Below are 12864 nucleotides of genomic sequence, written 5' to 3'. Positions count from 1 at the left end.
ATCGCCTAAACAAAGCTACAAAACCGCGGCATGCTATGTATTATCATTAACTGCTTCCAAAGTTGCTAATAAATTAGCATAACTGTTGCAACACATGTAAACTAAATATACATACATATATCTATACATATATATTTGCAAATACTTGCATGTACACGAACAAATGTCGCATACCAAATAGAACAATTACGAAATCCCGATCTGCTACAAAAACAATTAAGTACAATTCATAATTCATTTAATACCCACAAACGATGCATCAAAATACAAACAGTGTGTTCCATGCAAGAGTTCCTCTATTCTAATAAGCTTAAATGAAACAATAAACCGCAATTGCATATTATATTCTTGACAATATGTGTCGTTTCATTGTATGTGTACTTATTAAATTTTTACAATAAAAAATAATAATAATCATAATCATAATATTATGTAATATAAAGTAATAATAAAATCTGTATTACATGCATAAGCATATACATATAATAACCTAATGATTGCCGATCTGACGCATGTATTTGTGGTTTTTATATTTTTTGTAACTTTTTCCTTGGTTTTTGTTATATTTTTTGGTTTTTTAGCACCCTTTAAAGTTAAGAAATCTAATTCCAACAGTTAATGTTAATATTACTATATATATTTTCAGTTTTAACATTAAAATTTTTTGGTTAGTGTGTTTTTAAGTTATTCTTTTTAGGTTATTTTTTCAGGAGTTTTTTGTTTAAAATTATTTCTAAATTTTTATTTCATTTTTTTTTAATCTTTACTTTTCTGTTGTTTCATTATATGTATGTATTTTTTTTTTATTTTTCAGTTGATTTATTACTTTTATTTATATTTTATTAAGTTTTTCATTTATGATATTTATTTGTCTTTTTTTATTTTTTAATTTTTGTTTTTTTTTTTAATTTTTGTTTTTATTTTTTTTTAATTTTTTTATTTTCTTTTTAATTTTATTTTTGTATTACTTTTAATTTTTCTATTTTTTTATATACATATTTTTTTAATTTTAATTTTTTTTATATTTTTTTTTGTGTTTTATTTATTAATTTTTTCCAGTTAATTTTTGTTTTCTAATTGAGAAAAAAATCTTTGTTATAGTTAATGATAATAATTGGCTTTCTTATACATTTTTAATTATTTATTTTTTCCTTATTATTTAATTTATTATCTGTTATTATCTATTACTTTCAATTTCATTACAAGATTTTGTCGTAAATAAAAAATAAAAAATTATATTACCCATTTTTTGTTGTAATTTTTCCAAGTAATTTTTATTTGTGTTCTCAATTTCTTATTTTTTATGTTAAAATATTTTTTATTGCTACTAGTCTTTAGTATTTGAATCTTATTTAAATATTATTAATTACTTAAATATTACTTGTCTGTGCTCATTTTATTAAAATTTTTTATGTAATAATTTGTTTCTTTTTTTTATACTTTTACAACAAAAATATATGTTTACTAATACATTGCTATATATTTTCCTTATTATTCTAAGATAATTATTAGTTTATTTTTATTTTTTATGCATACTACCTCATTTTTATTTTTGTCTGTATTTTCTTTCAGAAAATTATTTATTAATTTATTTTTCATTTTTAATTTCAATATTTTGTTTTGTATTACCAAATTTTTATTTTCTTTCAGAAAGTTGTAGTTAGTTTAATATTTTTGTTAGTTTTTTGAACTTCTATTTCTTAATTTTTCCCCCTTTTTAAATCATTATCCAATTCCTTTTGTCGTATTATTTTGTTTTCTTTTTCTTTTTTTTTTTGATAAAAAGCAATTTATAAGTTATTCATTGCTAATATCTTATACATATACATTAATATATTTAAATTTTTTATATCTAAATAAAATTTGTACTTTAGATTACTTTTAATTTTTTTTGTTATTCTCGATCTTTTATTCCCATTCATACTTTTATTTCAATATAATGCTTAAATTGTTTTTATATAAATTATTCTAGTAATATCTTTTTAATTTTCTTTTTAACTTTAAATGTTTATTATTTCGTTTATTATTATTATATTCTCCCAACATATCACAGAGCCTAGTTGTTTACTTGTTTGCTAAATTTTATTAATTTTCCCACAATTGTTTTCATAATTATTTTTTAAGTTTTATTATTATTTGTTTTTTTTTTTTAAATTGTATACAGTATTTTGTTCAACATTTTTTTTATACTTTTGCATTTTTTTTGTTATTATTTTCGAGTTTTTAACTTTAATTTTCTTTTTTTTAATTTTTTTTGTTTATTTTATTTTTTATATGTATTCTTTTTATTTTATTCGTTTTTAACTTACTTATTTTTAATTAAAGTTTTTTAATTTTAAGTTTTTTCCTTAATTTTGTTAATTGTTTTAATTTAAATTAATTTTTTTAATTTTACTTTTTGCTTTTTAATTTAATTTTTTTAACATTGTTTTAATTTTTCCATTTTAATGTTAATTTTTTTAATTTTAATTTTTTTTTAATTTTTTTTAATTTTTTTTAATTTTATTTTTTTTTTATTTTATTTTTTTTCATTTAATTTTAATTTTTTTTAAATATATTTTAATTTCTGTTTTTTATTTCAAATTAATTTTTTTTTATTTTATTATTATATTTGATTTCTTTCTTTATAATTTTTGCATGCATATCCACACGAAACGGCACATTTGTTAATGTTCGTCTTTATTCAAGATCAATAACCAGATTTCTTTAAATAGTTTGTTTTTATGCCAAATCACATTGAATTCATATATGCATCTAATTCACTTGACTTCCTAACTTGCGGCCTACACATACATACATACAGATGTAGGAAACGATTGCTGTTGTATTGCATTCGCATAGGTCTAGATATACTTTTGCAAAACTTAAGTGCATACACATTTACACATGCAAATATTATTGTACAATAGCAAAAAATTATTAGAAAAATGCAAACCGACTTCATGAATAAATACATGCATATATACAACATGTTTTAGGCCATGTACAAAGACGCATACAATACATACTATTACATATACAAGTATATACAAACCTTTCTAAATGCTATAAACATACAGTACATACATAATTAAACTCAGCAAATGGCAAATTACAACACTACGCATACATGTATGTGTGTATGTATATATATTTACATACATATGTATATGCATGTATGTATGTATGTATGCATGCATATGAAAAGTAACGCATTCATAAATGTTACCAATGACTAACTTAAAAAGGAGTATTACCGTGCAAAATTGCGTTGGAAGAAGACATGACGAAAAAAATGTCAAACAAAACCAAATTTAATTCAAATTTATAATGTGGCAGAAAGCAAAGATAAACAAAAACAAAAACTATTGAAATTAAAAAGCTTTAAAGGCACTACTTAACTATGATTAATTTAAAAATATATCCATTCGTTTAATGTATTCCCTTTATAATACGAATTGAAAACGAAAAAAAAGCAAAAACAAAAACAAAAATAGGAAAAATGTGAACCGTTAAAATATTGCATGTACGATGCATGCGAATCGCAAAATTACAAATATATATGCTAAATCATTGAACATTTTGCAGTATGTATTATATGAACAATTTTATACAGCATAACATTTTCATATTTATACATAAATACTACATACAGTTATTAAACAAAAGTCAAGGGTCTAAGGCAAATGTGGCACAAAAAAAACGTATACATATATACATATTTATATCTGTGTGTCAGCATTGCTGCAAATATTAGCTAATGTTTAAGCAATTTTCGCAAACAGTTTCAATATTTCAAAGTATTCAATATTTTTTCAATAGGCAATAGTATACAAATGTTAATACAATTACTATAAATAGTTTATTTAAAATATTAATAAAAAAATATTTATAAAAACAAATATATAGACATGGCATATGACTAGTGCAAACACCCTTTCTATTAAATTTAACATTTATTCGAACTCAAAACTAATGAAATTATTACTTTTTATGACTAAAGTGAGCTATTTGATTATGCGGAAAGTGAAAAAAGGGCAGATAACTAATTTTTTTTATTAGAAATTAAATTTCTTTACTTTGCAAGTGAAAATATATTTGGTTAATATAATAACTTTGAAAAACAAAACGATTTTTTTTTTCAAAAATTGTTTGAGCATGTCTTAATATTTTTCGGATAAAAATATATTTTGAAAAAAATTATATGCCACTGAAAATATTAATAAGAAGAATTAAATAACAAAAATAATAAAAAAATATAAAAACTAATAAAAAATTAAAAAAAAATTTGTTTTGAAAACTTAGAAAATTAAATTAAATTTATAAAATTTTAAAGCAATTCGCCGGCGGCGTCGTATACTTTTTCTTTTTAATTTAACACTTTTGTTTAAAAATTATGTTATGAAAAATATTTTAGGCTGTTAAAAATATGAAAAAATTTAATAAATGCAAAAAATAATTGACAAAATACAAAAATTAATGTTAAAAAATTGAAAACAACTCTCTGGCATTGCTCTTAAATTTTTGAATTTCGGTTAAAAATTGTTTTTGAAAAAATATTTTATGCCTCAAAAATATTAAAACAAAAAATTTAATATGAAAGATAATGATAAAATTCAAAAAATAATATAGACAATTTTTATATTTTATTTTCGCTTAAAAACTGTGTCTTGCAAAATATTTTATTCCATGAAAAATTATATAATTATAAAAATTAATAAAATAATCCAAAAATGAGTGTAAAAAAAAGTAGGCGTCGTTTATTTTTTTCTATTTTTAAATTTTCTTATTCGCTTAAAAACTATTTCGAAAAATATGAAAAAAATTATACTTGTTTTTTGTAAAATTTTTTTTGCAAAAAAATTTAAATTTAATATTTAAAAAAAAAAATTATTAAAATAGTTTTAAAAATTTAATAATATTTTCTTCTATTTTATTTTTTTCTATTTTTAAACTTTCTTATTTAGTTAAAAACTGTTTCGAAAAATATTTTACGTCAAAAATAAAATAAAATAACAGTTAAATAAATTTAAAATAAATAAATGTAAAAATTAATTTTTTTTTGTAACAATAAATATTTTTTTTTGTAAAATTACTTTTTTTAACTTTATTTTTTTATAAAAATTCAATATTTTTGTTTTGTAATTCTCAAAATTAGTATAAAAAAATTTAATAATTTTTAATTTTATTTCTTCTATGTTAATTTTTAGTTCAGCTTTCGAAAAATATTTTACTCTAAAAATAATAACAAAAAAAAACTATTTAAATAAATAGAATAGTTTTGTTTTTGTAAAAATTATTTTTTTGTAAAAATTAAATATTTTTGTTTTTGTAAAAATTCAATATTTTTTTTTGTATAATTTCAAAAATTTTCAAAAATTAGTGTTAAAAAATTTAATAATTTTTAATAATATTTTTTCTATTTTAATTTTTAGTTTTCGGTTAGAAACGGTGTTTTGAGAAGTTTTTTATGCCACAAAACATAAAACAATACAAAATCAAAAAATCCAAGAAACTGCTAAAAAGTCATTAACACAACAAGTAAGAGGGTTTATGTTTTGTTTATGTAAGTATACATATGTATGTATGTATAAATAAATTTTTTTTGCAAGCAAAGGTTATTGATTAAATGAAAAGATATACATATGTATGTAAATATACTAGTGTTCTTGTTTAAAAATTTAATATAAATTTTATTAGTAAAATAAATGTTTAATTCTATTTTCTCACATCCGGTTTATAAACCAACTTTATGTTTTTATGGTAAAAAAAATATTTGTTATATTTGTCAATCTTTAATTTTTCGATTAATCTTTTTTTACAATAAAAGCATGCTTAATAATTTTTTTATTTATATAGATGATACATTTTGTTAAAGCCTAAAACCTTATTAACAAGTGCTTGCTTATAACTAAAAAATAAATAATAATGCCCAGAATCTTGCACTATTTAGTCGTAAGGGTGTTTTTGCAAATAGTCAATGCCATTATAAAGCCTTAGAAATTTATATGTATAAAAAAATTGGTTGTTATTTTGTTTTAAGACATTGTTTTTAGGAATTTATACTTTTATATTATGACAGGAAATGTTTTTCCTCACCACTTTCTACAAATTACCACTTTATTGCCATTTCCATTTAAAAAAGTAAAGCATATTTTTCTAAACAAATTATTACATATGTATGTACATACAGTTATTAATTATGCTATGCATGTGTATAAGGAGTATTAGTACTTGCGTATGTATGCATATTTTATGCTTTTGCTATAAATTCGTTTAAATGCTACTAAACACATACTGATTTAAGAAAGTATTGAAATTTAAAAAAAAAAAGTTGAATTTTGTTTTAAAACAACTGGTATCAAACATACACAAACACAACACATTTAGTCACCATTAGTTTCGTCAAGCAGTTTAAGGGGCTATATCCACTTGCAAGTCAGAAAAATATGTATATACGTTTTTTTAAGAGGCAGAGGGTTATATCTACTGCAAGTAAGAAAAAAATTTCGTTTTTTAATAGGCATTTTATTTTTCAAAATTAATAAACAATTTTTAGATTTATAGAATTTATTATAATTTAATAAACAACGATTTAATTTGAAAAATTGTAGATTCCCTTAATGCTGTAGCCAATAATCAAAAAGACCTCCAAAAAAAGCCGTCTATTGGTGAGGAATATTTCTCTGCTTAAGGTGGTATTTAAATTAAAAAAAATTATGAAAATATTTTCCATCCATTTTTCATATGATTTCGATTTAAAAAAAAAATGTTTACTTCCTTTTTTGACATTTTTGAATTTTAAAAATACTTGTACGTTGTCGACTTGAATAAAATGTTTACTCCCGTTTTGATATTTTTGAATAAAAAAAAAAAACATAAAATCTCCCAAAATCTGAGAAGAACGGGATAAATAGATATATATTTTTTTTCCAAATTTCAAAGTTATCGGTTAAGTAGAACCTGAGAAATCATGGCACTTATTTTTCAAAAGAGTAGTTTCGAGAAAAACACGTTCAAAGGTTTGTCGTCTGTTAAACTGAATTAATGAATGGATTATGAAAAAATCATTTTTTTTAACTTTCTAGACTTGAATACCCTCTTTTTAAATTAACTAAAATCTGAAAAAAATTTTATTAAAATAAAATCTAAAAAACGTGCTTTTTCAAAAAAAAATATTAACTGAAATCTAAAACTTTTTTTTAAATTTACACTTCAGAGTGGCCTAAAAAATAAAAGTTAGTTTCAAAAATTGTCTTCGATCATTACCAGGCAAATGCACATGTATGTACATACATATGTATGTATGTATATATACATATGTACATACATACACACCTATGTACATGGGTTCATTGAAATAGCAATACAGCAGAAGCGAAACATTTTTGTATATTCCTTTTCGTTAGTATTTTCACTTGAGATTATATTTTTATAATTTAATGGACCAAAAAAATGGACATAAAAAAATTAATTTAAAGTGTGTAATGCCATAAATTATGATTTGTTGAAATTGTTACAAATGTGCTTATATCTTTGAAATATATTTACTTTATTTATACAAATCTACATAAAATATAAAAAATCCATTTTTTTTAATTATCAAGTGGATATAACCCCTGAAGCCAAACCAAGAATTAAATTTTACACAAAAAAATTTTTTCTTTAATTTTTTGAATTAAAATTTTTTTATTTTTATTTTTTCTTTAATTTTTTAAATTAAAATTTCTTTTTAATTTTATAAAATTTTTTTTATCTTTTTAATTTTTTTTGTTTTAATTTTTTTCAATTGTTTTTTAATTATCAAGTAGATACATATAACCCCATAAGCCAAAACAAAAATGCTTTTTTTCACAAAAAATGAGCTTTTACATTTTTTTATATTTTTTATACATCAAATTTTTTTATTTAATTTTTTATATTTTAATTTTTATATTCAATTTTTTATATTTTAATTTTTTTTAATTTGTTTTTTATTTTTTTTTAATTTTTTTTAATTTTTTTTACATTTTAAATTTTTTTTAGTTTTTTTTTAATTTTTTTGATTCAAAAGTGAGTAACCGCATAGATATATACATACATACATACATATGTACATAGCAATTAAAGTCAGTCATAATGTTGTTTAATTAATTCCAATGTACAACCTTAGTTGTTTAGCAGCGTATACAGCATTTTGCCTTGCAAAAATGTTCTAACATAGGTGTTCATATAAAAAGTCAGTTTATTTAGTATATAAAATATAAATACATACATATATATTATATATATTTATTGCGATTTAAAATTTACGAAAACAATCGAGCGTTTGTTGATGCAAAATGCAACTCTTGCGGAAAGTTCAATCATAAATCACGCATACATACACATTCACACACACGTACACATATCTATTGTTTATAACAAACTATATTTATATGTAAATGATTTAAAAATTCATGGGAACATACACATACGTATTTTTAATATGCTGCCGTTTATTTCTTCTTTCTTTTCTAACTTTTTGCCTACAATATTACAAACACATACACATATGTATATTTTAAAAGCTGTTAAGTTTGCACTACACAAACAAACAACATTTTGTATAGTAACTTTAACTCAACTCGTTGAAAGAAATACAATAATATGTCAGCAGGGGTATTCACAGTGTAGAAAAATAGAAAAAAAAATTAAAATAGAAAAAAAAATTGCAACAACACACGCTAAAGTGGTATTCAAATGTATGTTAGTAAATAGCGAGCGGCATTGTTACCCCAACCACACTCCCCCGCTAATGTGCAATGTTATACATAGAATTGTATTTGTTTTGAATTCGCTTATTGACGTACTTCGTATTATGTGACACCAAATTATATATTTTATTTATAATAAGTTGCCGCAAAGGCATGTTGCAAAGGCAGAAGGCATATGTTGAAAACTTTTTTGCTAACAAAAACAAAAAAAAATACAAAACAAACAATAATAAACTTAACAAACATTTATTACATATAAAGCGTATTATGCAATAGAGAATTAAAAGAAATTAACAAAGTAAAAAAAAACGAAATCAACAAAAAAATACAAAACACAAAAACAAAACCAACAAACAATAACATTAAAATAATTAACAGATAAAAATGATGTCATAGAAATAGTATTTTTCACTGTGCGCTTCTGTTGTATTTATTCAGCAATGATTTACCAGTAATAACAATGTATATATTAATATAAATACCTAATAAATATATATATATATAAATATATTAAATATAAAATTAAAATAAATATAAACAGTTTAGGATTATACAAATATATTATATATTGTAAACAAAACAAAAAAAAAACATAATTAATTAACCTTTGTACTTAAGAGCATTTCTTAAGTAGTAATAGCCACTCTATTCGAAATACAATGCAAAATAATAATGATGATAACAATAATAAACCAAAAAAAAAAAACATTGCAAATTTTTATTTGTTGCAGATTAAGTTAACTTTGCACCGTATCTATAAGACCCATCACAAAAGATTCTAAACAAGAACTTGATTTAGATTGCTCAGCTATAATAGTCCGATCTGAAGAATTTCTTCGGAGATTTGATAATTGTTATTGTCAAGAAAAAACGTTAACTTCGGCTGCACCGAAGCTAATATACCCTTCACAGGTGCTGTCTTTTAGTAACTGTGTGTCCATTTTGTATGGAAGCTATATGCTACAGTAAGCCGATCTGAACAATTTCTTCGTATATTACATTATTATTTTAAGCAGTAATCCATGTCAAATTTCGTGAAGATACATCGTCAAATGTGAAAGTTTTCCATACAAGTTGATTCCGATCGTTCGGTTTGTATGGCAGCTATATGATATAGTGAGCCGATCTGAATAATTTCCTAAGATATTACATTATTTCTATGAACAATAACTCATACCAAATTTCGTGAAGATACATCGTCAAATGAGGAAGTTTCGCATGCAAGCATTTGATTCTGATCATTCAGTTTGTATGGCAGCTAACAATTTCTTCGGAGATTACATTGTTGCTTTAGAAAATAATCTATACCAAATTTCGTGAAGATATCACGTCAAATGCAAAAGTTTTCCATACCAGCAGTAGATTCCGATCGTTCAGTTTGTATAGCAGCTATATGCTATAGTAAGGCGATCTGAACAATTTCTCCCGATATTACATTATTATCTTAGAAAATGACCTATGCTAACTTTCCTGAAGACACATTGTCAAATGTGAGAGTTTTCCATACAATAACTTGATTCAGATCGTTTAGTTTGTATGGCAGCTATATGTTATAGTGGTCCGATATCGGCATTTCCGACAAATGAGCAGCTTCTTGAAGAGAAAATGACGTTTACAAAATTTCAAAACGATATCTTAAAAACTGAGTGACTAGTTCGTATATATACAGACAGACAGACAGACAGACATGGCTAAATCGACTTAGCTCAACATACTGATCATTTATATATACATATACTTTATAGGGCCTCCGACTCTTCCTTCTGGGTGTTACAACCTTCATGACAAACTTATGTAATATACCCTGTTCAGGGTATAAAAAAGCTTTCCAAACGAAAACTTGATTTTGATCGGTCTTCTTGTATGACAGCATGATGGTCCGATCTGCACAATTTGTCAGGAGTTTGTAGCATATTCAATGCCAAATTTCGTGCAAATATCTTGTAAAAAAAGCCTACCAAATATGAACTTGATTTTGACCGGCCAGTTTGTTTGGCAGTTATGCACATATCATACTCGTATATGCTATAGTGATTCGATCTCAAATAAAAATTTTTGCGTACGATAACTTCATTTTGATTGATCAATTTGAATTTAAATTTCGCGCGAAAACCATTCGACGAAATACATATATTTTTCCTAGGTTGGTATGACTGTCAGTGACATCTGTGCCAAATATCACAAAAAAATAATCCTTAGTGCATTCGACGATTTTTTCTATGAGTAAAATTATTCAACAAAGAAGTTTCACTAAATTTTGTGTGCGAAATCAAATTTGTGATGCCGAAACGTTCAGAATGTTAGAAAAGGCCTTCAGTGATGCTTGTTTGTCTTTTTGATTGGTACAAATTTTTCAAAGAGGCTGGAAAACGCGTTGACAACGAACCACGTCTAGGACGGTCAACAACATCAACTGCTGATCAACACGTCAATAATTTAAGGGATTTGCTGCTTGACGATTAGCAGTCAGAGATCTTAATGGCATCGTTAGAAAACAGTAAGGATCAGTGAAAACCACTTTGAAAGATCATTTGGGCCTAAAAAAGTGAAAGAACGATTGGTTCTAAAATCACTAAATTATTTCGAAAAACAATGCTCTGTGAAACAATGCTTTTCGACTACCAGGATGTCATGAAGCATGCTTGCGATGAGTATCGGATCCATGCGTACGACCCAGAAACACGACCAATCGGCCGAATATCGTGGAAAAGGTGAGCCGAAGCCGAAAAAATCACGTCAAAGCAGAGCAAAAATCAAGGTTAGGTTGACAGTTTTCATCGATTATTGAGGTGTGATGCACTTCGAATTCCTTCCGGCCGGTCAAAATGTCAACAAGGAATGTAGATATGTGGAAAGAGGTCGGAATTATGGGTCGACAACTCTTGGTTTTTGCACCAGAATAATGCACCGTTGCATACAGCATTGATTCTTCTTGAGTTTTTCGCCAAATTTTCAACAAATATCGTTTGCCTCTTCAGAAAACACAAACTATTGCTCCAGAGAAACTGTTTTGAGTCAATTGACTATGGCTATCCCAGAAATTAACTTTAGCATCTGTTTTATGAATTGAAAAAACGTTAGCACAAGTGTATTGGGGCCAAGGAGGATTACTTTGAAAGGGACGGCATAGACACGTGTAAATACGTGTGCAAAATTTCAAATCGATATCTCAAAAACTGAAGTATAAGTTTGCGTACCGATGGACAGACAGACAGAATAATGGGCATGGATAAATCGGCGCAACTCGACACGCTGAGTATCTACCACATATATGTTAGTTATATAGTTTAGGGGGTCTCCAAAGTTTCCTTCTGAGCTTTATAAACCTTGTAGTAAACCTCAAATACAAAGTTTCATGGTATAACAAGCAATACAAAAATTATTTTTATACTATTGGTTTTGTTGTTGGAAGCGCGTAGTTAGTTGCTGTCTGTCGTCGATACTAACTAAAGGTTAGTTTACGAAAAACATCTTGAACCAGTCTAAAAATTTCAAAAAATCATTTTTGTTTTTGGTTTGCTTTAAAGTAAGTATACTTTAAAAAAATATACAATCGGTAGAATGGTAACAAAGGAAAGAAATTTCCGCTGTGCTGTCGAAACCTTTGGGTCAGTTGACTTCAGCACGTAAAACTTTAAATGCGTTTTTCTCGAAAGAGCATTTTACATATTGTCATTGCACGACAATGTTTAACAAAGTCCGAAAGACAAAAAAATCGATTGCTTTGCTTAGGTCCGAAATAAATAGTCGAAGTTAGGAGTAGGAAAAGTTCTCTGTAAGCCTTAAAGCGCTGTTCTATTCACTTCGCGTTTCAATCCCAATAACAATGTTCTGTTAACATAATTTACCTTTAAACAAGTAATCTCAAATTTTTGCCAAGAATCGAATCTTTTTGTTATTTCGGTTTATTCTAAAAGTTGTCGGTTCCAACAGTTTTCGGACACGATAGGGTTAATAAATACTCTGATGCTAGAAATATTTTACTCCGACCAATACAAGTAGTACTTTTTCCACTAAGCAATTTAATAATTGTAATTTAAGCGACCTTAGATCTTTGGATCACTAGGCAGCAGATCAAAGACCTGTGGAGATCTTTTCAAACGGCAAAAAGCTGAAGTTAAAACCGAATGAAAGCATATTTACTTCGCCC

Source organism: Bactrocera neohumeralis, chromosome 3 (genome assembly GCF_024586455.1).
Source record: "Bactrocera neohumeralis isolate Rockhampton chromosome 3, APGP_CSIRO_Bneo_wtdbg2-racon-allhic-juicebox.fasta_v2, whole genome shotgun sequence".
In the NCBI taxonomy this organism is placed as follows: Eukaryota; Metazoa; Arthropoda; class Insecta; order Diptera; family Tephritidae; genus Bactrocera; species Bactrocera neohumeralis.
This window is presented reverse-complemented; position numbering follows the sequence as displayed.